Source organism: Salminus brasiliensis, chromosome 3 (genome assembly GCF_030463535.1).
Source record: "Salminus brasiliensis chromosome 3, fSalBra1.hap2, whole genome shotgun sequence".
In the NCBI taxonomy this organism is placed as follows: Eukaryota; Metazoa; Chordata; class Actinopteri; order Characiformes; family Bryconidae; genus Salminus; species Salminus brasiliensis.
The window spans coordinates 21,814,619-21,837,514 of NC_132880.1; the positions used below are offsets into that span (position 1 = coordinate 21,814,619).

At 42.6% G+C, this 22,896-nt stretch overlaps 15 non-coding genes across 15 annotated transcripts; all 15 read right to left on the reverse strand.

The window, feature by feature from the left end:
* Positions 1 to 317: 317 nt before the first annotated feature.
* On the reverse strand, positions 318 to 410 carry trnai-uau (transfer RNA isoleucine (anticodon UAU)). The gene is given in 2 exon segments: positions 318 to 353; positions 373 to 410. It is a non-coding gene; the product is annotated as a tRNA-Ile (tRNA).
* A 757-nt stretch (positions 411 to 1,167) lies between these two features.
* trnai-uau (transfer RNA isoleucine (anticodon UAU)) lies at positions 1,168 to 1,260 on the reverse strand. The gene is given in 2 exon segments: positions 1,168 to 1,203; positions 1,223 to 1,260. It is a non-coding gene; the product is annotated as a tRNA-Ile (tRNA).
* A 1,258-nt stretch (positions 1,261 to 2,518) lies between these two features.
* Positions 2,519 to 2,611, reverse strand: trnai-uau (transfer RNA isoleucine (anticodon UAU)). Its single transcript is given in 2 exon segments — positions 2,519 to 2,554; positions 2,574 to 2,611. It is a non-coding gene; the product is annotated as a tRNA-Ile (tRNA).
* Positions 2,612 to 3,879: 1,268 nt separating this feature from the next.
* On the reverse strand, positions 3,880 to 3,972 carry trnai-uau (transfer RNA isoleucine (anticodon UAU)). Its single transcript is given in 2 exon segments — positions 3,880 to 3,915; positions 3,935 to 3,972. It is a non-coding gene; the product is annotated as a tRNA-Ile (tRNA).
* A 406-nt stretch (positions 3,973 to 4,378) lies between these two features.
* Positions 4,379 to 4,471, reverse strand: trnai-uau (transfer RNA isoleucine (anticodon UAU)). Its single transcript is given in 2 exon segments — positions 4,379 to 4,414; positions 4,434 to 4,471. It is a non-coding gene; the product is annotated as a tRNA-Ile (tRNA).
* A 757-nt stretch (positions 4,472 to 5,228) lies between these two features.
* trnai-uau (transfer RNA isoleucine (anticodon UAU)) lies at positions 5,229 to 5,321 on the reverse strand. The gene is given in 2 exon segments: positions 5,229 to 5,264; positions 5,284 to 5,321. It is a non-coding gene; the product is annotated as a tRNA-Ile (tRNA).
* A 1,268-nt stretch (positions 5,322 to 6,589) lies between these two features.
* On the reverse strand, positions 6,590 to 6,682 carry trnai-uau (transfer RNA isoleucine (anticodon UAU)). The gene is given in 2 exon segments: positions 6,590 to 6,625; positions 6,645 to 6,682. It is a non-coding gene; the product is annotated as a tRNA-Ile (tRNA).
* A 406-nt stretch (positions 6,683 to 7,088) lies between these two features.
* Positions 7,089 to 7,181, reverse strand: trnai-uau (transfer RNA isoleucine (anticodon UAU)). Its single transcript is given in 2 exon segments — positions 7,089 to 7,124; positions 7,144 to 7,181. It is a non-coding gene; the product is annotated as a tRNA-Ile (tRNA).
* Positions 7,182 to 7,938: 757 nt separating this feature from the next.
* Positions 7,939 to 8,031, reverse strand: trnai-uau (transfer RNA isoleucine (anticodon UAU)). Its single transcript is given in 2 exon segments — positions 7,939 to 7,974; positions 7,994 to 8,031. It is a non-coding gene; the product is annotated as a tRNA-Ile (tRNA).
* A 3,763-nt stretch (positions 8,032 to 11,794) lies between these two features.
* On the reverse strand, positions 11,795 to 11,887 carry trnai-uau (transfer RNA isoleucine (anticodon UAU)). The gene is given in 2 exon segments: positions 11,795 to 11,830; positions 11,850 to 11,887. It is a non-coding gene; the product is annotated as a tRNA-Ile (tRNA).
* Positions 11,888 to 13,142: 1,255 nt separating this feature from the next.
* On the reverse strand, positions 13,143 to 13,235 carry trnai-uau (transfer RNA isoleucine (anticodon UAU)). Its single transcript is given in 2 exon segments — positions 13,143 to 13,178; positions 13,198 to 13,235. It is a non-coding gene; the product is annotated as a tRNA-Ile (tRNA).
* Positions 13,236 to 16,998: 3,763 nt separating this feature from the next.
* On the reverse strand, positions 16,999 to 17,091 carry trnai-uau (transfer RNA isoleucine (anticodon UAU)). Its single transcript is given in 2 exon segments — positions 16,999 to 17,034; positions 17,054 to 17,091. It is a non-coding gene; the product is annotated as a tRNA-Ile (tRNA).
* A 1,269-nt stretch (positions 17,092 to 18,360) lies between these two features.
* trnai-uau (transfer RNA isoleucine (anticodon UAU)) lies at positions 18,361 to 18,453 on the reverse strand. The gene is given in 2 exon segments: positions 18,361 to 18,396; positions 18,416 to 18,453. It is a non-coding gene; the product is annotated as a tRNA-Ile (tRNA).
* Positions 18,454 to 18,859: 406 nt separating this feature from the next.
* Positions 18,860 to 18,952, reverse strand: trnai-uau (transfer RNA isoleucine (anticodon UAU)). The gene is given in 2 exon segments: positions 18,860 to 18,895; positions 18,915 to 18,952. It is a non-coding gene; the product is annotated as a tRNA-Ile (tRNA).
* A 757-nt stretch (positions 18,953 to 19,709) lies between these two features.
* trnai-uau (transfer RNA isoleucine (anticodon UAU)) lies at positions 19,710 to 19,802 on the reverse strand. The gene is given in 2 exon segments: positions 19,710 to 19,745; positions 19,765 to 19,802. It is a non-coding gene; the product is annotated as a tRNA-Ile (tRNA).
* Positions 19,803 to 22,896: the final 3,094 nt, after the last annotated feature.

Sequence of the window (22,896 nt, forward strand, 5' to 3'; positions counted from 1 at the left end):
GTCAATGCTTTAAATGGTTAACAGAATCGTTGGTTGTTCAACCACAGTTTAAAAGAATCATTGGTTGTTGCGTCAGAGCTCTTTGAAAGCCAAATCTTTTCTAGAAAATGGGCTTTGGTTTCACAGTGTATTTAGGTATTCTTTGGACATTACACTTGGTTGTTGATGAATATGACATAAATATTCTTGATGTGTTAGCTGCCTATGCTGTTCTGACATGTTGACTGAAGATTATTTCTGAGCAATTACCTCTTCTTTTATTTAATTGTTTGAGAAGGGAAACATCTCTAACAGCAGCATACAGTTTATAAAATTTATGCTCCTGGTAAGGCTTGAACTCACAACCTCGGCATACCTTCACAAGTACTGCTGTATAAGTACCGCGCGCTGACCGATTGCGCCACAGGAGCTGACCAAAAAAAAGCTTCAATCCCTGCACTGCCACTTCTACACAGTGTATACTAATTATTGCACCACCAAAATGTATGCGTTCGTAAGGGTTCTAGCTAAATAGAGCAGAAAGGTGTGGAGTTTGGTTTCTACAGAATTTATAGGACAAACATGAAATTACAGATAATATGTCAAGTGCAAAATGTTAGCAAAATCTGTTTTTTGCAGAAATAAACAATATAATGGAAGCAGCTGTTAATCTTTAGCATCAAAAATCACAAACATTTTGCTATGTGCACAGAACATCAACAGAAAAGTAGCTTTCCTTACAAAATGAAATAAATTGAACATTCAAGCTTTCAAAGTGAAAGCAGTGGTACAGTATTCAATGCAGTTCTGCATTGAGGAAACCAGTGCATTGTCTTTTCAGTCAATCGAAAAAAGAACTGTTGACAGTTCAGTCAAGGCTTTAAATGGTTAAGAGAATCGTTGGTTTTTCAGCCAAAGTTTAAAAGAATCATATCTTGTTCCGTCAGAGCTGTTTAAAAGCCAAATCCTTTCTAGAAAATGGGCTTTGGTTTCACAGTGTATTTATGTATTCTTTGGACATTACTCTTGATTGTTGAGGAATATGACATAAATGTTCTTGATGCGTCAGCTGCCTATGCTGTTCTGACATGTTGACTGAAGATTATTTCTGAGCAATTACCTCTTCTTTTATTTTATTGCTTGAGAAGGGAAACATCTCTAACAGAAGCATACAGTTTTTAAAACTCATGCTCCTGGTGAGGCTCGAACTCACAACCTCGGCATACCTTCACAAGTACTGCTGTATAAGTACCGCGCGCTAACCGATTGCGCCACAGGAGCTGACCAAAAAGTACGTCAATCCCTGCACTGCCACTTCTACACAGTGTATACTAATTATTGCAATCACAAAAAGAATTGTTGACTGTTCAGTCAATGCTTTAAATGGTTAAAAGGATCGTTGGTTGTTCGACCACAGTTTAAAAGAATCATTGGTTGTTGCGTCAGAGCTGTTTGAAAGCCAAATCTTTTCTAGAAAATGGGCTTTGGTTTCACAGTGTATTTAGGTATTGTTTGGACATTATACTTGGTTGTTGAGGATAATGACATAAATGTTCTTGATATGTCAGCTGCCTATGCTGTTCTGACATGTTGACTGAAGATTATTTCTGAGCAATTACCTCTTCTTTTATTTTATTGTTTGAGAAAGGAAACATCTCTAACAGCAGCACACAGTTTTTAAAACTTACACTCCTGGTGAGGCTTGAACTCACAACCTCAGCATACTTTCACAAGTACTGCTGTATAAGTACCGCGCGCTAACTGATTGCGCCACAAGAGCTGACAAAAAAAAAATGCTTCAATCCCTGCACTGCCACTTCTACACAGTGTATACTAATTATTGCACCACCAAAATGTATGCGTTAGTAAGTGTACTAGCTCAATAGAGCAGAAAGGTGTGGAGTTTGGTTTCTACAGAATTTATAGGACAAACATGAAATTACAGATAATATGTCAAGTGCAATATGTTAGCAAAATCTGTTTTTTGCAGAAATAAACAATATAATGGAAGCAGCTGTTAATCCTAAGCATCAAAAATCACAAACATTTTGCTATGTGCACAGAACATCAACAGAAAAGTAGCTTTCCTTACAAAATGAAATAAATTGAACATTCAAGCTTTCAAAGTGAAAGCAGTGGTACAGTATTCAATGCAGTTCTGCATTGAGGAAACCAGTGCATTGTCTTTTCAGTCAATCGAAAAAAGAATTGTGTACAGATCAGTCAATGCTTTAAATGGCTAAGAGAATCGTTGGTTTTTCAGCCAAAGTTTAAAAGAATCATATCTTGTTCCGTCAGAGCTGTTTAAAAGCCAAATCCTTTCTAGAAAATGGGCTTTGGTTTCACAGTGTATTTATGTATTCTTTGGACATTACTCTTGATTGTTGAGGAATATGACATAAATGTTCTTGATGCGTCAGCTGCCTATGCTGTTCTGACATGTTGACTCAAGATTATTTCTGAGCAATTACCTCTTCTTTTATTTTATTGCTTGAGAAGGGGAACATCTCTAACAGCAGCATACAGTTTTTAAAACTCATGCTCCTGGTGAGGCTCGAACTCACAACCTCGGCATACCTTCACAAGTACTGCTGTATAAGTACCGCGCGCTAACCGATTGCGCCACAGGAGCTGACCAAAAAGTACGTCAATCCCTGCACTGCCACTTCTACACAGTGTATACTAATTATTGCAATCACAAAAAGAATTGTTGACTGTTCAGTCAATGCTTTAAATGGTTAAAAGAATCGTTGGTTGTTCGACCACAGTTTAAAAGAATCATTGGTTGTTGCGTCAGAGCTCTTTGAAAGCCAAATCTTTTCTAGAAAATGGGCTTTGGTTTCACAGTGTATTTAGGTATTGTTTGGACATTACACTTGGTTGTTGAGGATAATGACATAAATGTTCTTGATGTGTCAGCTGCCTATGCTGTTCTGACATGTTGACCGAAGATTATTTCTGAGCAATTACCTTTTCTTTTATTTTATTGTTTGAGAAGGGAAACATTTCTAACAGCAGCATACAGTTTTTAAAACTTACGCTCCTGGTGAGGCTCGAACTCACAACCTCGGCATACCTTCACAAATACTGCTGTATAAGTACCGCTCGCTGACCGATCGCACCACAAGAGCTGACCACAAGAGCTGACCACAAAATGCTTCAATCGCTGCACTGCCACTACTACACAGTGTATACTAATTATTGCACCACCAAAATGTATGCGTTTGTAAGGGTTCTAGCTAAATAGAGCAGAAAGGTGTGGAGTTTAGTTTCTACAGAATTTATAGGACAAACATGAAATTACAGATAATATGTCATGTGCAAAATGTTAGCAAAACCTGTTTTTTGCAGAAATAAACAATATAATGGAAGCAGCTGTTAATCCTTAGCATGAAAAATCACAAACATTTTCCTGTGTGCACAGAACATAAAAAGAAAAGTAGCTATCCTTATAAAATGAAATAAATTGAACATTCAAGCTTTCAAAGTGAAAGCAGTGGTACAGTATTCAATGCAGTTCTGCATTGAAGAAACCAGTGCATTGTCTTTTCAGTCAATCGAAAAAAGAATTGTTGACAGTTCAGTCAATACTTTAAATGGTTAAGAGAATCGTTGGTTTTTCAGCCAAAGTTTAAAAGAATCATATCTTGTTCCGTCAGAGCTGTTTAAAAGCCAAATCCTTTCTAGAAAATGGGCTTTGGTTTCACAGTGTATTTATGTATTCTTTGGACATTACTCTTGATTGTTGAGGAATATGACATAAATGTTCTTGATGCGTCAGCTGCCTATGCTGTTCTGACATGTTGACTGAAGATTATTTCTGAGCAATTACCTCTTCTTTTATTTTATTGCTTGAGAAGGGGAACATCTCTAACAGCAGCATACAGTTTTTAAAACTCATGCTCCTGGTGAGGCTCGAACTCACAACCTCGGCATACCTTCACAAGTACTGCTGTATAAGTACCGCGCGCTAACCGATTGCGCCACAGGAGCTGACCAAAAAGTACGTCAATCCCTGCACTGCCACTTCTACACAGTGTATACTAATTATTGCAATCACAAAAAGAATTGTTGACTGTTCAGTCAATGCTTTAAATGGTTAACAGAATCGTTGGTTGTTCAACCACAGTTTAAAAGAATCATTGGTTGTTGCGTCAGAGCTGTTTGAAAGCCAAATCTTTTCTAGAAAATGGGCTTTGGTTTCACAGTGTATTTAGGTATTCTTTGGACATTACACTTGGTTGTTGATGAATATGACATAAATATTCTTGATGTGTTAGCTGCCTATGCTGTTCTGACATGTTGACTGAAGATTATTTCTGAGCAATTACCTCTTCTTTTATTTAATTGTTTGAGAAGGGAAACATCTCTAACAGCAGCATACAGTTTATAAAATTTATGCTCCTGGTGAGGCTTGAACTCACAACCTCGGCATACCTTCACAAGTACTGCTGTATAAGTACCGCGTGCTGACCGATTGCGCCACAGGAGCTGACCAAATAAAAGCTTCAATCCCTGCACTGCCACTTCTACACAGTGTATACTAATTATTGCACCACCAAAATGTATGCGTTCGTAAGGGTTCTAGCTAAATAGAGCAGAAAGGTGTGGAGTTTGGTTTCTACAGAATTTATAGGACAAACATGAAATTACAGATAATATGTCAAGTGCAAAATGTTAGCAAAATCTGTTTTTTGCAGAAATAAACAATATAATGGAAGCAGCTGTTAATCTTTAGCATCAAAAATCACAAACATTTTGCTATGTGCACAGAACATCAACAGAAAAGTAGCTTTCCTTACAAAATGAAATAAATTGAACATTCAAGCTTTCAAAGTGAAAGCAGTGGTACAGTATTCAATGCAGTTCTGCATTGAGGAAACCAGTGCATTGTCTTTTCAGTCAATCGAAAAAAGAACTGTTGACAGTTCAGTCAATGCTTTAAATGGTTAAGAGAATCGTTGGTTTTTCAGCCAAAGTTTAAAAGAATCATATCTTGTTCCGTCAGAGCTGTTTAAAAGCCAAATCCTTTCTAGAAAATGGGCTTTGGTTTCACAGTGTATTTATGTATTCTTTGGACATTACTCTTGATTGTTGAGGAATATGACATAAATGTTCTTGATGCGTCAGCTGCCTATGCTGTTCTGACATGTTGACTCAAGATTATTTCTGAGCAATTACCTCTTCTTTTATTTTATTGCTTGAGAAGGGGAACACCTCTAACAGCAGCATACAGTTTTTAAAACTCATGCTCCTGGTGAGGCTCGAACTCACAACCTCGGCATACCTTCACAAGTACTGCTGTATAAGTACCGCGCGCTAACCGATTGCGCCACAGGAGCTGACCAAAAAGTACGTCAATCCCTGCACTGCCACTTCTACACAGTGTATACTAATTATTGCAATCACAAAAAGAATTGTTGACTGTTCAGTCAATGCTTTAAATGGTTAAAAGAATCGTTGGTTGTTCGACCACAGTTTAAAAGAATCATTGGTTGTTGCGTCAGAGCTCTTTGAAAGCCAAATCTTTTCTAGAAAATGGGCTTTGGTTTCACAGTGTATTTAGGTATTGTTTGGACATTACACTTGGTTGTTGAGGATAATGACATAAATGTTCTTGATGTGTCAGCTGCCTATGCTGTTCTGACATGTTGACTGAAGATTATTTCTGAGCAATTACCTTTTCTTTTATTTTATTGTTTGAGAAGGGAAACATTTCTAACAGCAGCATACAGTTTTTAAAACTTACGCTCCTGGTGAGGCTCGAACTCACAACCTCGGCATACCTTCACAAATACTGCTGTATAAGTACCGCTCGCTGACCGATCGCACCACAAGAGCTGACCACAAGAGCTGACCACAAAATGCTTCAATCGCTGCACTGCCACTACTACACAGTGTATACTAATTATTGCACCACCAAAATGTATGCGTTTGTAAGGGTTCTAGCTAAATAGAGCAGAAAGGTGTGGAGTTTAGTTTCTACAGAATTTATAGGACAAACATGAAATTACAGATAATATGTCATGTGCAAAATGTTAGCAAAACCTGTTTTTTGCAGAAATAAACAATATAATGGAAGCAGCTGTTAATCCTTAGCATGAAAAATCACAAACATTTTCCTGTGTGCACAGAACATAAAAAGAAAAGTAGCTATCCTTATAAAATGAAATAAATTGAACATTCAAGCTTTCAAAGTGAAAGCAGTGGTACAGTATTCAATGCAGTTCTGCATTGAAGAAACCAGTGCATTGTCTTTTCAGTCAATCGAAAAAAGAATTGTTGACAGTTCAGTCAATACTTTAAATGGTTAAGAGAATCGTTGGTTTTTCAGCCAAAGTTTAAAAGAATCATATCTTGTTCCGTCAGAGCTGTTTAAAAGCCAAATCCTTTCTAGAAAATGGGCTTTGGTTTCACAGTGTATTTATGTATTCTTTGGACATTACTCTTGATTGTTGAGGAATATGACATAAATGTTCTTGATGCGTCAGCTGCCTATGCTGTTCTGACATGTTGACTGAAGATTATTTCTGAGCAATTACCTCTTCTTTTATTTTATTGCTTGAGAAGGGGAACATCTCTAACAGCAGCATACAGTTTTTAAAACTCATGCTCCTGGTGAGGCTCGAACTCACAACCTCGGCATACCTTCACAAGTACTGCTGTATAAGTACCGCGCGCTAACCGATTGCGCCACAGGAGCTGACCAAAAAGTACGTCAATCCCTGCACTGCCACTTCTACACAGTGTATACTAATTATTGCAATCACAAAAAGAATTGTTGACTGTTCAGTCAATGCTTTAAATGGTTAACAGAATCGTTGGTTGTTCAACCACAGTTTAAAAGAATCATTGGTTGTTGCGTCAGAGCTGTTTGAAAGCCAAATCTTTTCTAGAAAATGGGCTTTGGTTTCACAGTGTATTTAGGTATTCTTTGGACATTACACTTGGTTGTTGATGAATATGACATAAATATTCTTGATGTGTTAGCTGCCTATGCTGTTCTGACATGTTGACTGAAGATTATTTCTGAGCAATTACCTCTTCTTTTATTTAATTGTTTGAGAAGGGAAACATCTCTAACAGCAGCATACAGTTTATAAAATTTATGCTCCTGGTGAGGCTTGAACTCACAACCTCGGCATACCTTCACAAGTACTGCTGTATAAGTACCGCGTGCTGACCGATTGCGCCACAGGAGCTGACCAAATAAAAGCTTCAATCCCTGCACTGCCACTTCTACACAGTGTATACTAATTATTGCACCACCAAAATGTATGCGTTCGTAAGGGTTCTAGCTAAATAGAGCAGAAAGGTGTGGAGTTTAGTTTCTACAGAATTTATAGGACAAACATGAAATTACAGATAATATGTCAAGTGCAAAATGTTAGCAAAATCTGTTTTTTGCAGAAATAAACAATATAATGGAAGCAGCTGTTAATCTTTAGCATCAAAAATCACAAACATTTTGCTATGTGCACAGAACATCAACAGAAAAGTAGCTTTCCTTACAAAATGAAATAAATTGAACATTCAAGCTTTCAAAGTGAAAGCAGTGGTACAGTATTCAATGCAGTTCTGCATTGAGGAAACCAGTGCATTGTCTTTTCAGTCAATCGAAAAAAGAACTGTTGACAGTTCAGTCAATGCTTTAAATGGTTAAGAGAATCGTTGGTTTTTCAGCCAAAGTTTAAAAGAATCATATCTTGTTCCGTCAGAGCTGTTTAAAAGCCAAATCCTTTCTAGAAAATGGGCTTTGGTTTCACAGTGTATTTATGTATTCTTTGGACATTACTCTTGATTGTTGAGGAATATGACATAAATGTTCTTGATGCGTCAGCTGCCTATGCTGTTCTGACATGTTGACTGAAGATTATTTCTGAGCAATTACCTCTTCTTTTATTTTATTGCTTGAGAAGGGAAACATCTCTAACAGCAGCATACAGTTTTTAAAACTCATGCTCCTGGTGAGGCTCGAACTCACAACCTCGGCATACCTTCACAAGTACTGCTGTATAAGTACCGCGCGCTAACCGATTGCGCCACAGGAGCTGACCAAAAAGTGCGTCAATCCCTGCACTGCCACTTCTACACAGTGTATACTAATTATTGCAATCACAAAAAGAATTGTTGACTGTTCAGTCAATGCTTTAAATGGTTAAAAGAATCGTTGGTTGTTCAACCACAGTTTAAAAGAATCATTGGTTGTTGCGTCAGAGCTCTTTGAAAGCCAAATCCTTTCTAGAAAATGGGCTTTGGTTTCACAGTGTATTTAGGTATTGTTTGGACATTACACTTGGTTGTTGAGGATAATGACATAAATGTTCTTGATGTGTCAGCTGCCTATGCTGTTCTGACATGTTGACTGAAGATTACTTCACAAGTACTGCTGTATAAGTACCGCGCGCTGACCGATTGCGCCACAGGAGCTGACCGAAAAAAAGCTTCAATCCCTGCACTGCCACTTCTACACAGTGTATACTAATTATTGCACCACCAAAATGTATGCGTTCGTAAGGGTTCTAGCTAAATAGAGCAGAAAGGTGTGGAGCTTGGTTTCTACAGAATTTATAGGACAAACATGAAATTACAGATAATATGTCAAGTGCAAAATGTTAGCAAAATCTGTTTTTTGCAGAAATAAACAATATAATGGAAGCAGCTGTTAATCTTTAGCATCAAAAATCACAAACATTTTGCTATGTGCACAGAACATCAACAGAAAAGTAGCTTTCCTTACAAAATGAAATAAATTGAACATTCAAGCTTTCAAAGTGAAAGCAAGTCAAGTCAAGTCAAGTGGGTTTATTGTCATTTCAACTACATACAGAGTACACAGTGAAACGAAACAACGTTCCTCCAGGACCATGGTGCAACATAGACAGTGCATACAAGACACAAGTGCAACACAAACAAACAAACAAGTGCGGACAGAACAACACAGTACAGACAGAGGATAATAAATAATGACTGTAGTGTGCAAGTTGTGCAATGTGCGATAAATAGAGTCCAGTGAGGTAGTAAAGTTATTAGTGCAAATGCTTGTGCAAAAAAAATGCTTCCCATGTTATCTGGGGTAAATGGTTGGAAAGAGAGAGAGAGGGAGAGTGTACATGTACCAGAAAGATGTCAGTTCAGAAGTTGAGTTGTGTTGAGGAGTCTGATGGCTTGGGGGAAGAAGCTATTGCAGAGTCTGGTCATGTTGGACCGGATGCTGCGGTACCTTCTTCCTGATGGCAGGAGGGAGAACAGTCTGTGTGAAGGGTGGGTGGAGTCATCCACAATGCTGGTTGCTTTGCGGATGCAGCGGGTGGTGTAAATGTCCATGACGGAGGGGAGAGAGACTCCGATGATCCTCTCAGCTGTCCTCACAATGCGTTGGAGGGACTTGCGGTCAGAGGCTGTGCAGGTCCCAAACCAGGCAGTGATGCAGCTGCTTAGGATGCTCTCTATGGTTCCCCTATAGAAGAGGGTGAGGATGGGTGGAGGGAGACGGGCCTTTCTCAGCTTCCGGAGGAAGTAGAGACGCTGTTGGGCTTTCTTGGCTGTAGAGCTGGTGTTCAGGGACCAGGTGAGGTTCTCCGCTAGGTGGACACCAAGGAACTTGGTGCTCTTAACGATCTCCACAGAGGAGCCGTTGATGTTAAGCGGAGAGTGGTCCGGTCTTGATTTCCTGAAGTCAACAACCATTTCCTTGGTCTTCTCTACATTCCAGCGAAGGTTGTTGACTGTACACCAGTCTGTCAGCTGCTGCACCTCCTCTCTGTATGCTGACTCGTCGCCTTTGCTGATGAGACCCAGCACAGTTGTATCATCGGCGAACTTTATGATGCTGTTAGAACTGTGTTTCGCAACACAGTCATGAGTCAGCAGGGTGAACAGCAGAGGACTCAGTACACTGCCCTGAGGTGCCCCAGTGTTCATGGTGATGGTGCTGGAGCTGCTGTCCCCGAACCGGACTAACTGGGGCCTTCCTGTCAGGAAGTCCAGGATCCAGTTGCAGAGGGGGGTGTTGAGGCCCAGCAGGCTTAACTTCCTTGTGAGGTTCTGTGGGATGATGGTGTTGAATGCTGAACAGAAGTCTATGAACAGCATTCTGACGTAGGTGTCCTTCTTCTCCAGGTGGGTAAGGGAGAGATGAAGGGTGGTGGTGATGGCATCGTCCGTGGAGCGGTTGGGACGATATGCAAATTGCAGGGGGTCCAATGAAGAGGGCAGTTGGTTCTTGATGTTCCTCATGACTAACCTCTCGAAGCACTTCATGATGATGGGCGTGAGAGCTACGGGACGGTAGTCATTGAGGCAGGACACCGTGGACTTCTTCGGCACGGGGACGATGGTGGTGGTCTTGAGGCACGTTGGGACAGTGGAGCTGCGCAGGGAGACGTTGAAGATGTCTGTGAGAACATCTGTCAACTGGTCTGCACACTCTCTGAGCACTCTGCCGGGGATGTTGTCTGGTCCTGCAGCTTTCCGTGGGTTGACTCTGCGCAGAGTTTTCCTCACGTCCACTGCAGTCAGGCACAACACCTGCTCGTCCGGCTTGGGTGTGGTCTTTCTCACCAACGTGTTGTTCTGTGCCTCAAACCGTGCATAAAAATCGTTCAGGGCATCGGGGAGGAAGGCATCACTGTCACAGGACGGTGGCATTGTCCTGTAGTTTGTGATTTCCTGGATGCCCTGCCACATGCGCCGTGTGTCGCCGGTGTCCTTAAAGTGGTTGTGGATTCTCTGGGCGTGTGCGCGCTTTGCCTCTCGGATGGCTCGTGACAATTTGGCTCTTGCTTTCCTTAGGGCCGCCTTGTCACCCACTCTGAAGGCCGAGTCGCGGGTCCTCAGTAGCGCACGCACCTCAGGAGTCATCCACGGCTTCTGATTTGGGCGTGTGGTGATGGTCTTGGAGACAGTGACATCATCAATACACTTACTGATGTAGCCAGTGACTGATGCTGTGTACTCCTCCAAGTTAACAGAGTCGCCTTCTGTCGCAGCCTCCCTAAACATGTCCCATGCAGTGCACTCAAAACAGTCCTGAAGGGCAGAGATGGCTCCTGCCGGCCAGGTTCTCACCTGCTTCTGAACTGGTCTGGAGCGTCTGATGAGGGGTGTGTATGCTGGAGTCAGATACACAGACATGTGGTCCGAGAACGCGAGGTGGGGGCGGGGCTCCGCCCGGTACGCGCTGGGGATGTTTGTGTAAACAAGGTCCAGCGCGTTCGCTCCTCTCGTGGCAAAGTCCACATGTTGATGGAATTTAGGGAGGACTGACTGGAGATTTGCATGGTTGAAATCTCCGGCGACAATGAACAGCCCGTCTGGATGTTTGGTCTGCAGATCGCTGATGCCCCCGTGCAGTTCCCACAGTGCCTCCTTAGCATTAGCATTAGCGCTAGCGCTAGGCGGTATGTACAGTGGTACAGTATTCAATGCAGTTCTGCATTGAGGAAACCAGTGCATTGTCTTTACAGTCAATCAAAAAAAGAATTGTTGACTGTTCAGTCAATGCTTTAAATGGTTAAGAGAATCGTTGGTTTTTCAGCCAAAGTTTAAAAGAATCATATCTTGTTCCGTCAGAGCTGTTTAAAAGCCAAATCCTTTCTAGAAAATGGGCTTTGGTTTCACAGTGTATTTATGTATTCTTTGGACATTACTCTTGATTGTTGAGGATAATGACATAAATGTTCTTGATGCGTCAGCTGCCTATGCTGTTCTGACATGTTGACTCAAGATTATTTCTGAGCAATTACCTCTTCTTTTATTTTATTGCTTGAGAAGGGGAACATCTCTAACAGCAGCATACAGTTTTTAAAACTCATGCTCCTGGTGAGGCTCGAACTCACAACCTCGGCATACCTTCACAAGTACTGCTGTATAAGTACTGCGCGCTAACCGATTGCGCCACAGGAGCTGACCAAAAAGTACGTCAATCCCTGCACTGCCACTTCTACACAGTGTATACTAATTATTGCAATCACAAAAAGAATTGTTGACTGTTCAGTCAATGCTTTAAATGGTTAAAAGAATCGTTGGTTGTTCGACCACAGTTTAAAAGAATCATTGGTTGTTGTGTCAGAGCTGTTTGAAAGCCAAATCTTTTCTAGAAAATGGGCTTTGGTTTCACAGTGTATTTAGGTATTGTTTGGACATTACACTTGGTTGTTGAGGATAATGACATAAATGTTCTTGATGTGTCAGCTGCCTATGCTGTTCTGACATGTTGACTGAAGATTATTTCTGAGCAATTACCTTTTCTTTTATTTTATTGTTTGAGAAGGGAAACATCTCTAACAGCAGCATACAGTTTATAAAACTTATGCTCCTGGTGAGGCTCGAACTCAGTACCTCGGCATACCTTCACAAATACTGCTGTATAAGTACCGCTCGCTGACCGATTGCGCCACAAGAGCTGACCACAAAATGCTTCAATCGCTGCACTGCCACTACTACACAGTGTATACTAATTAGTGCACCACCAAAATGTATGCGTTCGTAAGGGTTCTAGCTAAATAGAGCAGAAAGGTGTGGAGTTTAGTTTCTACAGAATTTATAGGACAAACATGAAATTACAGATAATATGTCATGTGCAAAATGTTAGCAAAACCTGTTTTTTGCAGAAATAAACAATAAAATGGAAGCAGCTGTTAATCCTTAGCATGAAAAATCACAAACATTTTCCTATGTGCACAGAACATAAAAAGAAAAGTAGCTATCCTTATAAAATGAAATAAATTCAACATTCAAGCTTTCAAACTGAAAGCAGTGGTACAGTATTCAATGCAGTTCTACACTGAGGAAACCAGTGCATTGTCTTTTCAGTCAATCGAAAAAAGAATTGTTGACAGTTCAGTCAATACTTTAAATGGTTAAGAGAATCGTTGGTTTTTCAGCCAAAGTTTAAAAGAATCATATCTTGTTCCGTCAGAGCTGTTTAAAAGCCAAATCCTTTCTAGAAAATGGGCTTTGGTTTCACAGTGTATTTAGGTATTGTTTGGACATTACACTTGGTTGTTGAGGAATATGACATAAATGTTCTTGATGCGTCAGCTGACTATGCTGTTCTGACATGTTGACTCAAGATTATTTCTGAGCAATTACCTCTTCTTTTATTTTATTGCTTGAGAAGGGAAACATCTCTAACAGCAGCATACAGTTTTTAAAACTCATGCTCCTGGTGAGGCTCGAACTCACAACCTCGGCATACCTTCACAAGTACTGCTGTATAAGTACCGCACACTAACCGATTGCGCCACAGGAGCTGACCAAAAAGTATGTCAATCCCTGCACTGCCACTTCTACACAGTGTATACTAATTATTGCAATCACAAAAAGAATTGTTGACTGTTCAGTCAATGCTTTAAATGGTTAAGAGAATCGTTGGTTGTACAGCGAAAGTTTAAAAGAATCATATCTTGTTCCGTCAGAGCTGTTTAAAAGCCAAATCTTTTCTAGAAAATGGGCTTTGGTTTCACAGTGTATTTAGGTATTGTTTGGACATTATACTTGGTTGTTGAGGATAATGACATAAATGTTCTTGATGTGTCAGCTGCCTATGCTGTTCTGACATGTTGACTGAAGATTACTTCACAAGTACTGCTGTATAAGTACCGCGCGCTGACCGATTGCGCCACAGGAGCTGACCGAAAAAAAGCTTCAATCCCTGCACTGCCACTTCTACACAGTGTATACTAATTATTGCACCACCAAAATGTATGCGTTCGTAAGGGTTCTAGCTAAATAGAGCAGAAAGGTGTGGAGCTTGGTTTCTACAGAATTTATAGGACAAACATGAAATTACAGATAATATGTCAAGTGCAAAATGTTAGCAAAATCTGTTTTTTGCAGAAATAAACAATATAATGGAAGCAGCTGTTAATCTTTAGCATCAAAAATCACAAACATTTTGCTATGTGCACAGAACATCAACAGAAAAGTAGCTTTCCTTACAAAATGAAATAAATTGAACATTCAAGCTTTCAAAGTGAAAGCAAGTCAAGTCAAGTCAAGTGGGTTTATTGTCATTTCAACTACATACAGAGTACACAGTGAAACGAAACAACGTTCCTCCAGGACCATGGTGCAACATAGACAGTGCATACAAGACACAAGTGCAACACAAACAAACAAACAAGTGCGGACAGAACAACACAGTACAGACAGAGGATAATAAATAATGACTGTAGTGTGCAAGTTGTGCAATGTGCGATAAATAGAGTCCAGTGAGGTAGTAAAGTTATTAGTGCAAATGCTTGTGCAAAAAAAATGCTTCCCATGTTATCTGGGGTAAATGGTTGGAAAGAGAGAGAGAGGGAGAGTGTACATGTACCAGAAAGATGTCAGTTCAGAAGTTGAGTTGTGTTGAGGAGTCTGATGGCTTGGGGGAAGAAGCTATTGCAGAGTCTGGTCATGTTGGACCGGATGCTGCGGTACCTTCTTCCTGATGGCAGGAGGGAGAACAGTCTGTGTGAAGGGTGGGTGGAGTCATCCACAATGCTGGTTGCTTTGCGGATGCAGCGGGTGGTGTAAATGTCCATGACGGAGGGGAGAGAGACTCCGATGATCCTCTCAGCTGTCCTCACAATGCGTTGGAGGGACTTGCGGTCAGAGGCTGTGCAGGTCCCAAACCAGGCAGTGATGCAGCTGCTTAGGATGCTCTCTATGGTTCCCCTATAGAAGAGGGTGAGGATGGGTGGAGGGAGACGGGCCTTTCTCAGCTTCCGGAGGAAGTAGAGACGCTGTTGGGCTTTCTTGGCTGTAGAGCTGGTGTTCAGGGACCAGGTGAGGTTCTCCGCTAGGTGGACACCAAGGAACTTGGTGCTCTTAACGATCTCCACAGAGGAGCCGTTGATGTTAAGCGGAGAGTGGTCCGGTCTTGATTTCCTGAAGTCAACAACCATTTCCTTGGTCTTCTCTACATTCCAGCGAAGGTTGTTGACTGTACACCAGTCTGTCAGCTGCTGCACCTCCTCTCTGTATGCTGACTCGTCGCCTTTGCTGATGAGACCCAGCACAGTTGTATCATCGGCGAACTTTATGATGCTGTTAGAACTGTGTTTCGCAACACAGTCATGAGTCAGCAGGGTGAACAGCAGAGGACTCAGTACACTGCCCTGAGGTGCCCCAGTGTTCATGGTGATGGTGCTGGAGCTGCTGTCCCCGAACCGGACTAACTGGGGCCTTCCTGTCAGGAAGTCCAGGATCCAGTTGCAGAGGGGGGTGTTGAGGCCCAGCAGGCTTAACTTCCTTGTGAGGTTCTGTGGGATGATGGTGTTGAATGCTGAACAGAAGTCTATGAACAGCATTCTGACGTAGGTGTCCTTCTTCTCCAGGTGGGTAAGGGAGAGATGAAGGGTGGTGGTGATGGCATCGTCCGTGGAGCGGTTGGGACGATATGCAAATTGCAGGGGGTCCAATGAAGAGGGCAGTTGGTTCTTGATGTTCCTCATGACTAACCTCTCGAAGCACTTCATGATGATGGGCGTGAGAGCTACGGGACGGTAGTCATTGAGGCAGGACACCGTGGACTTCTTCGGCACGGGGACGATGGTGGTGGTCTTGAGGCACGTTGGGACAGTGGAGCTGCGCAGGGAGACGTTGAAGATGTCCGTGAGAACATCTGTCAACTGGTCTGCACACTCTCTGAGCACTCTGCCGGGGATGTTGTCTGGTCCTGCAGCTTTCCGTGGGTTGACTCTGCGCAGAGTTTTCCTCACGTCCACTACAGTCAGGCACAACACCTGCTCGTCCGGCTTGGGTGTGGTCTTTCTCACCAACGTGTTGTTCTGTGCCTCAAACCGTGCATAAAAATCATTCAGGGCATCGGGGAGGAAGGCATCACTGTCACAGGACGGTGGCATTGTCCTGTAGTTTGTGATTTCCTGGATGCCCTGCCACATGCGCCGTGTGTCGCCGGTGTCCTTAAAGTGGTTGTGGATTCTCTGGGCGTGTGCGCGCTTTGCCTCTCGGATGGCTCGTGACAATTTGGCTCTTGCTTTCCTTAGGGCCGCCTTGTCACCCACTCTGAAGGCCGAGTCGCGGGTCCTCAGTAGCGCACGCACCTCAGGAGTCATCCACGGCTTCTGATTTGGGCGTGTGGTGATGGTCTTGGAGACAGTGACATCATCAATACACTTACTGATGTAGCCAGTGACTGATGCTGTGTACTCCTCCAAGTTAACAGAGTCGCCTTCTGTCGCAGCCTCCCTAAACATGTCCCATGCAGTGCACTCAAAACAGTCCTGAAGGGCAGAGATGGCTCCTGCCGGCCAGGTTCTCACCTGCTTCTGAACTGGTCTGGAGCGTCTGATGAGGGGTGTGTATGCTGGAGTCAGATACACAGACATGTGGTCCGAGAACGCGAGGTGGGGGCGGGGCTCCGCCCGGTACGCGCTGGGGATGTTTGTGTAAACAAGGTCCAGCGCGTTCGCTCCTCTCGTGGCAAAGTCCACATGTTGATGGAATTTAGGGAGGACTGACTGGAGATTTGCATGGTTGAAATCTCCGGCGACAATGAACAGCCCGTCTGGATGTTTGGTCTGCAGATCGCTGATGCCCCCGTGCAGTTCCCACAGTGCCTCCTTAGCATTAGCATTAGCGCTAGCGCTAGGCGGTATGTACAGTGGTACAGTATTCAATGCAGTTCTGCATTGAGGAAACCAGTGCATTGTCTTTACAGTCAATCAAAAAAAGAATTGTTGACTGTTCAGTCAATGCTTTAAATGGTTAAGAGAATCGTTGGTTTTTCAGCCAAAGTTTAAAAGAATCATATCTTGTTCCGTCAGAGCTGTTTAAAAGCCAAATCCTTTCTAGAAAATGGGCTTTGGTTTCACAGTGTATTTATCTATTCTTTGGACATTACTCTTGATTGTTGAGGATAATGACATAAATGTTCTTGATGCGTCAGCTGCCTATGCTGTTCTGACATGTTGACTCAAGATTATTTCTGAGCAATTACCTCTTCTTTTATTTTATTGCTTGAGAAGGGGAACATCTCTAACAGCAGCATACAGTTTTTAAAACTCATGCTCCTGGTGAGGCTCGAACTCACAACCTCGGCATACCTTCACAAGTACTGCTGTATAAGTACCGCGCGCTAACCGATTGCGCCACAGGAGCTGACCAAAAAGTACGTCAATCCCTGCACTGCCACTTCTACACAGTGTATACTAATTATTGCAATCACAAAAAGAATTGTTGACTGTTCAGTCAATGCTTTAAATGGTTAAAAGAATCGTTGGTTGTTCGACCACAGTTTAAAAGAATCATTGGTTGTTGCGTCAGAGCTCTTTGAAAGCCAAATCTTTTCTAGAAAATGGGCTTTGGTTTCACAGTGTATTTAGGTATTGTTTGGACATTACACTTGGTTGTTGAGGATAATGACATAAATGTTCTGGATGTGTCAGCTGCCTATGCTGTTCTGACATGTTGACTGAAGATTATTTCTGAGCAATTACCTTTTCTTTTATTTTATTGTTTGAGAAGGGAAACATTTCTAACAGCAGCATACAGTTTTTAAAACTTACGCTCCTGGTGAGGCTCGAACTCACAACCTCGGCATACCTTCACAAATACTGCTGTATAAGTACCGCTCGCTGACCGATCGCACCACAAGAGCTGACCACAAGAGCTGACCACAAAATGCTTCAATCGCTGCACTGCCACTACTACACAGTGTATACTAATTATTGCACCACCAAAATGTATGCGTTTGTAAGGGTTCTAGCTAAATAGAGCAGAAAGGTGTGGAGTTTAGTTTCTACAGAATTTATAGGACAAACATGAAATTACAGATAATATGTCATGTGCAAAATGTTAGCAAAACCTGTTTTTTGCAGAAATAAACAATATAATGGAAGCAGCTGTTAATCCTTAGCATGAAAAATCACAAACATTTTCCTATGTGCACAGAACATAAAAAGAAAAGTAGCTATCCTTATAAAATGAAATAAATTGAACATTCAAGCTTTCAAAGTGAAAGCAGTGGTACAGTATTCAATGCAGTTCTGCATTGAAGAAACCAGTGCATTGTCTTTTCAGTCAATCGAAAAAAGAATTGTTGACAGTTCAGTCAATACTTTAAATGGTTAAGAGAATCGTTGGTTTTTCAGCCAAAGTTTAAAAGAATCATATCTTGTTCCGTCAGAGCTGTTTAAAAGCCAAATCCTTTCTAGAAAATGGGCTTTGGTTTCACAGTGTATTTATGTATTCTTTGGACATTACTCTTGATTTGTTGAGGAATATGACATAAATGTTCTTGATGCGTCAGCTGCCTATGCTGTTCTGACATGTTGACTCAAGATTATTTCTGAGCAATTACCTCTTCTTTTATTTTATTGCTTGAGAAGGGGAACATCTCTAACAGCAGCATACAGTTTTTAAAACTCATGCTCCTGGTGAGGCTCGAACTCACAACCTCGGCATACCTTCACAAGTACTGCTGTATAAGTACCGCGCGCTAACCGATTGCGCCACAGGAGCTGACCAAAAAGCACGTCAATCCCTGCACTGCCACTTCTACACAGTGTATACTAATTATTGCAATCACAAAAAGAATTGTTGACTGTTCAGTCAATGCTTTAAATGGTTAACAGAATCGTTGGTTGTTCAACCACAGTTTAAAAGAATCATTGGTTGTTGCGTCAGAGCTGTTTGAAAGCCAAATCTTTTCTAGAAAATGGGCTTTGGTTTCACAGTGTATTTAGGTATTCTTTGGACATTACACTTGGTTGTTGATGAATATGACATAAATATTCTTGATGTGTTAGCTGCCTATGCTGTTCTGACATGTTGACTGAAGATTATTTCTGAGCAATTACCTCTTCTTTTATTTAATTGTTTGAGAAGGGAAACATCTCTAACAGCAGCATACAGTTTATAAAATTTATGCTCCTGGTGAGGCTTGAACTCACAACCTCGGCATACCTTCACAAGTACTGCTGTATAAGTACCGCGCGCTGACCGATTGCGCCACAGGAGCTGACCAAAAAAAAGCTTCCATCCCTGCACTGCCACTTCTACACAGTGTATACTAATTATTGCACCACCAAAATGTATGCGTTCGTAAGGGTTCTAGCTAAATAGAGCAGAAAGGTGTGGAGTTTGGTTTCTACAGAATTTATAGGACAAACATGAAATTACAGATAATATGTCAAGTGCAAAATGTTAGCAAAATCTGTTTTTTGCAGAAATAAACAATATAATGGAAGCAGCTGTTAATCTTTAGCATCAAAAATCACAAACATTTTGCTATGTGCACAGAACATCAACAGAAAAGTAGCTTTCCTTACAAAATGAAATAAATTGAACATTCAAGCTTTCAAAGTGAAAGCAGTGGTACAGTATTCAATGCAGTTCTGCATTGAGGAAACCAGTGCATTGTCTTTTCAGTCAATCGAAAAAAGAACTGTTGACAGTTCAGTCAATGCTTTAAATGGTTAAGAGAATCGTTGGTTTTTCAGCCAAAGTTTAAAAGAATCATATCTTGTTCCGTCAGAGCTGTTTAAAAGCCAAATCCTTTCTAGAAAATGGGCTTTGGTTTCACAGTGTATTTATGTATTCTTTGGACATTACTCTTGATTGTTGAGGAATATGACATAAATGTTCTTGATGCATCAGCTGCCTATGCTGTTCTGACATGTTGACTGAAGATTATTTCTGAGCAATTACCTCTTCTTTTATTTTATTGCTTGAGAAGGGAAACATCTCTAACAGCAGCATACAGTTTTTAAAACTCATGCTCCTGGTGAGGCTCGAACTCACAACCTCGGCATACCTTCACAAGTACTGCTGTATAAGTACCGCGCGCTAACCGATTGCGCCACAGGAGCTGACCAAAAAGTACGTCAATCCCTGCACTGCCACTTCTACACAGTGTATACTAATTATTGCAATCACAAAAAGAATTGTTGACTGTTCAGTCAATGCTTTAAATGGTTAAAAGAATCGTTGGTTGTTCAACCACAGTTTAAAAGAATCATTGGTTGTTGCGTCAGAGCTCTTTGAAAGCCAAATCTTTTCTAGAAAATGGGCTTTGGTTTCACAGTGTATTTAGGTATTGTTTGGACATTACACTTGGTTGTTGAGGATAATGACATAAATGTTCTTGATGTGTCAGCTGCCTATGCTGTTCTGACATGTTGACTGAAGATTACTTCACAAGTACTGCTGTATAAGTACCGCGCGCTGACCGATTGCGCCACAGGAGCTGACCGAAAAAAAGCTTCAATCCCTGCACTGCCACTTCTACACAGTGTATACTAATTATTGCACCACCAAAATGTATGCGTTCGTAAGGGTTCTAGCTAAATAGAGCAGAAAGGTGTGGAGCTTGGTTTCTACAGAATTTATAGGACAAACATGAAATTACAGATAATATGTCAAGTGCAAAATGTTAGCAAAATCTGTTTTTTGCAGAAATAAACAATATAATGGAAGCAGCTGTTAATCTTTAGCATCAAAAATCACAAACATTTTGCTATGTGCACAGAACATCAACAGAAAAGTAGCTTTCCTTACAAAATGAAATAAATTGAACATTCAAGCTTTCAAAGTGAAAGCAAGTCAAGTCAAGTCAAGTGGGTTTATTGTCATTTCAACTACATACAGAGTACACAGTGAAACGAAACAACGTTCCTCCAGGACCATGGTGCAACATAGACAGTGCATACAAGACACAAGTGCAACACAAACAAACAAACAAGTGCGGACAGAACAACACAGTACAGACAGAGGATAATAAATAATGACTGTAGTGTGCAAGTTGTGCAATGTGCGATAAATAGAGTCCAGTGAGGTAGTAAAGTTATTAGTGCAAATGCTTGTGCAAAAAAAATGCTTCCCATGTTATCTGGGGTAAATGGTTGGAAAGAGAGAGAGAGGGAGAGTGTACATGTACCAGAAAGATGTCAGTTCAGAAGTTGAGTTGTGTTGAGGAGTCTGATGGCTTGGGGGAAGAAGCTATTGCAGAGTCTGGTCGTGTTGGACCGGATGCTGCGGTACCTTCTTCCTGATGGCAGGAGGGAGAACAGTCTGTGTGAAGGGTGGGTGGAGTCATCCACAATGCTGGTTGCTTTGCGGATGCAGCGGGTGGTGTAAATGTCCATGACGGAGGGGAGAGAGACTCCGATGATCCTCTCAGCTGTCCTCACAATGCGTTGGAGGGACTTGCGGTCAGAGGCTGTGCAGGTCCCAAACCAGGCAGTGATGCAGCTGCTTAGGATGCTCTCTATGGTTCCCCTATAGAAGAGGGTGAGGATGGGTGGAGGGAGACGGGCCTTTCTCAGCTTCCGGAGGAAGTAGAGACGCTGTTGGGCTTTCTTGGCTGTAGAGCTGGTGTTCAGGGACCAGGTGAGGTTCTCCGCTAGGTGGACACCAAGGAACTTGGTGCTCTTAACGATCTCCACAGAGGAGCCGTTGATGTTAAGCGGAGAGTGGTCCGGTCTTGATTTCCTGAAGTCAACAACCATTTCCTTGGTCTTCTCTACATTCCAGCGAAGGTTGTTGACTGTACACCAGTCTGTCAGCTGCTGCACCTCCTCTCTGTATGCTGACTCGTCGCCTTTGCTGATGAGACCCAGCACAGTTGTATCATCGGCGAACTTTATGATGCTGTTAGAACTGTGTTTCGCAACACAGTCATGAGTCAGCAGGGTGAACAGCAGAGGACTCAGTACACTGCCCTGAGGTGCCCCAGTGTTCATGGTGATGGTGCTGGAGCTGCTGTCCCCGAACCGGACTAACTGGGGCCTTCCTGTCAGGAAGTCCAGGATCCAGTTGCAGAGGGGGGTGTTGAGGCCCAGCAGGCTTAACTTCCTTGTGAGGTTTTGTGGGATGATGGTGTTGAATGCTGAACAGAAGTCTATGAACAGCATTCTGACGTAGGTGTCCTTCTTCTCCAGGTGGGTAAGGGAGAGATGAAGGGTGGTGGTGATGGCATCGTCCGTGGAGCGGTTGGGACGATATGCAAATTGCAGGGGGTCCAATGAAGAGGGCAGTTGGTTCTTGATGTTCCTCATGACTAACCTCTCGAAGCACTTCATGATGATGGGCGTGAGAGCTACGGGACGGTAGTCATTGAGGCAGGACACCGTGGACTTCTTCGGCACGGGGACGATGGTGGTGGTCTTGAGGCACGTTGGGACAGTGGAGCTGCGCAGGGAGACGTTGAAGATGTCCGTGAGAACATCTGTCAACTGGTCTGCACACTCTCTGAGCACTCTGCCGGGGATGTTGTCTGGTCCTGCAGCTTTCCGTGGGTTGACTCTGCGCAGAGTTTTCCTCACGTCCACTGCAGTCAGGCACAACACCTGCTCGTCCGGCTTGGGTGTGGTCTTTCTCACCAACGTGTTGTTCTGTGCCTCAAACCGTGCATAAAAATCGTTCAGGGCATCGGGGAGGAAGGCATCACTGTCACAGGACGGTGGCATTGTCCTGTAGTTTGTGATTTCCTGGATGCCCTGCCACATGCGCCGTGTGTCGCCGGTGTCCTTAAAGTGGTTGTGGATTCTCTGGGCGTGTGCGCGCTTTGCCTCTCGGATGGCTCGTGACAATTTGGCTCTTGCTTTCCTTAGGGCCGCCTTGTCACCCACTCTGAAGGCCGAGTCGCGGGTCCTCAGTAGCGCACGCACCTCAGGAGTCATCCACGGCTTCTGATTTGGGCGTGTGGTGATGGTCTTGGAGACAGTGACATCATCAATACACTTACTGATGTAGCCAGTGACTGATGCTGTGTACTCCTCCAAGTTAACAGAGTCGCCTTCTGTCGCAGCCTCCCTAAACATGTCCCATGCAGTGCACTCAAAACAGTCCTGAAGGGCAGAGATGGCTCCTGCCGGCCAGGTTCTCACCTGCTTCTGAACTGGTCTGGAGCGTCTGATGAGGGGTGTGTATGCTGGAGTCAGATACACAGACATGTGGTCCGAG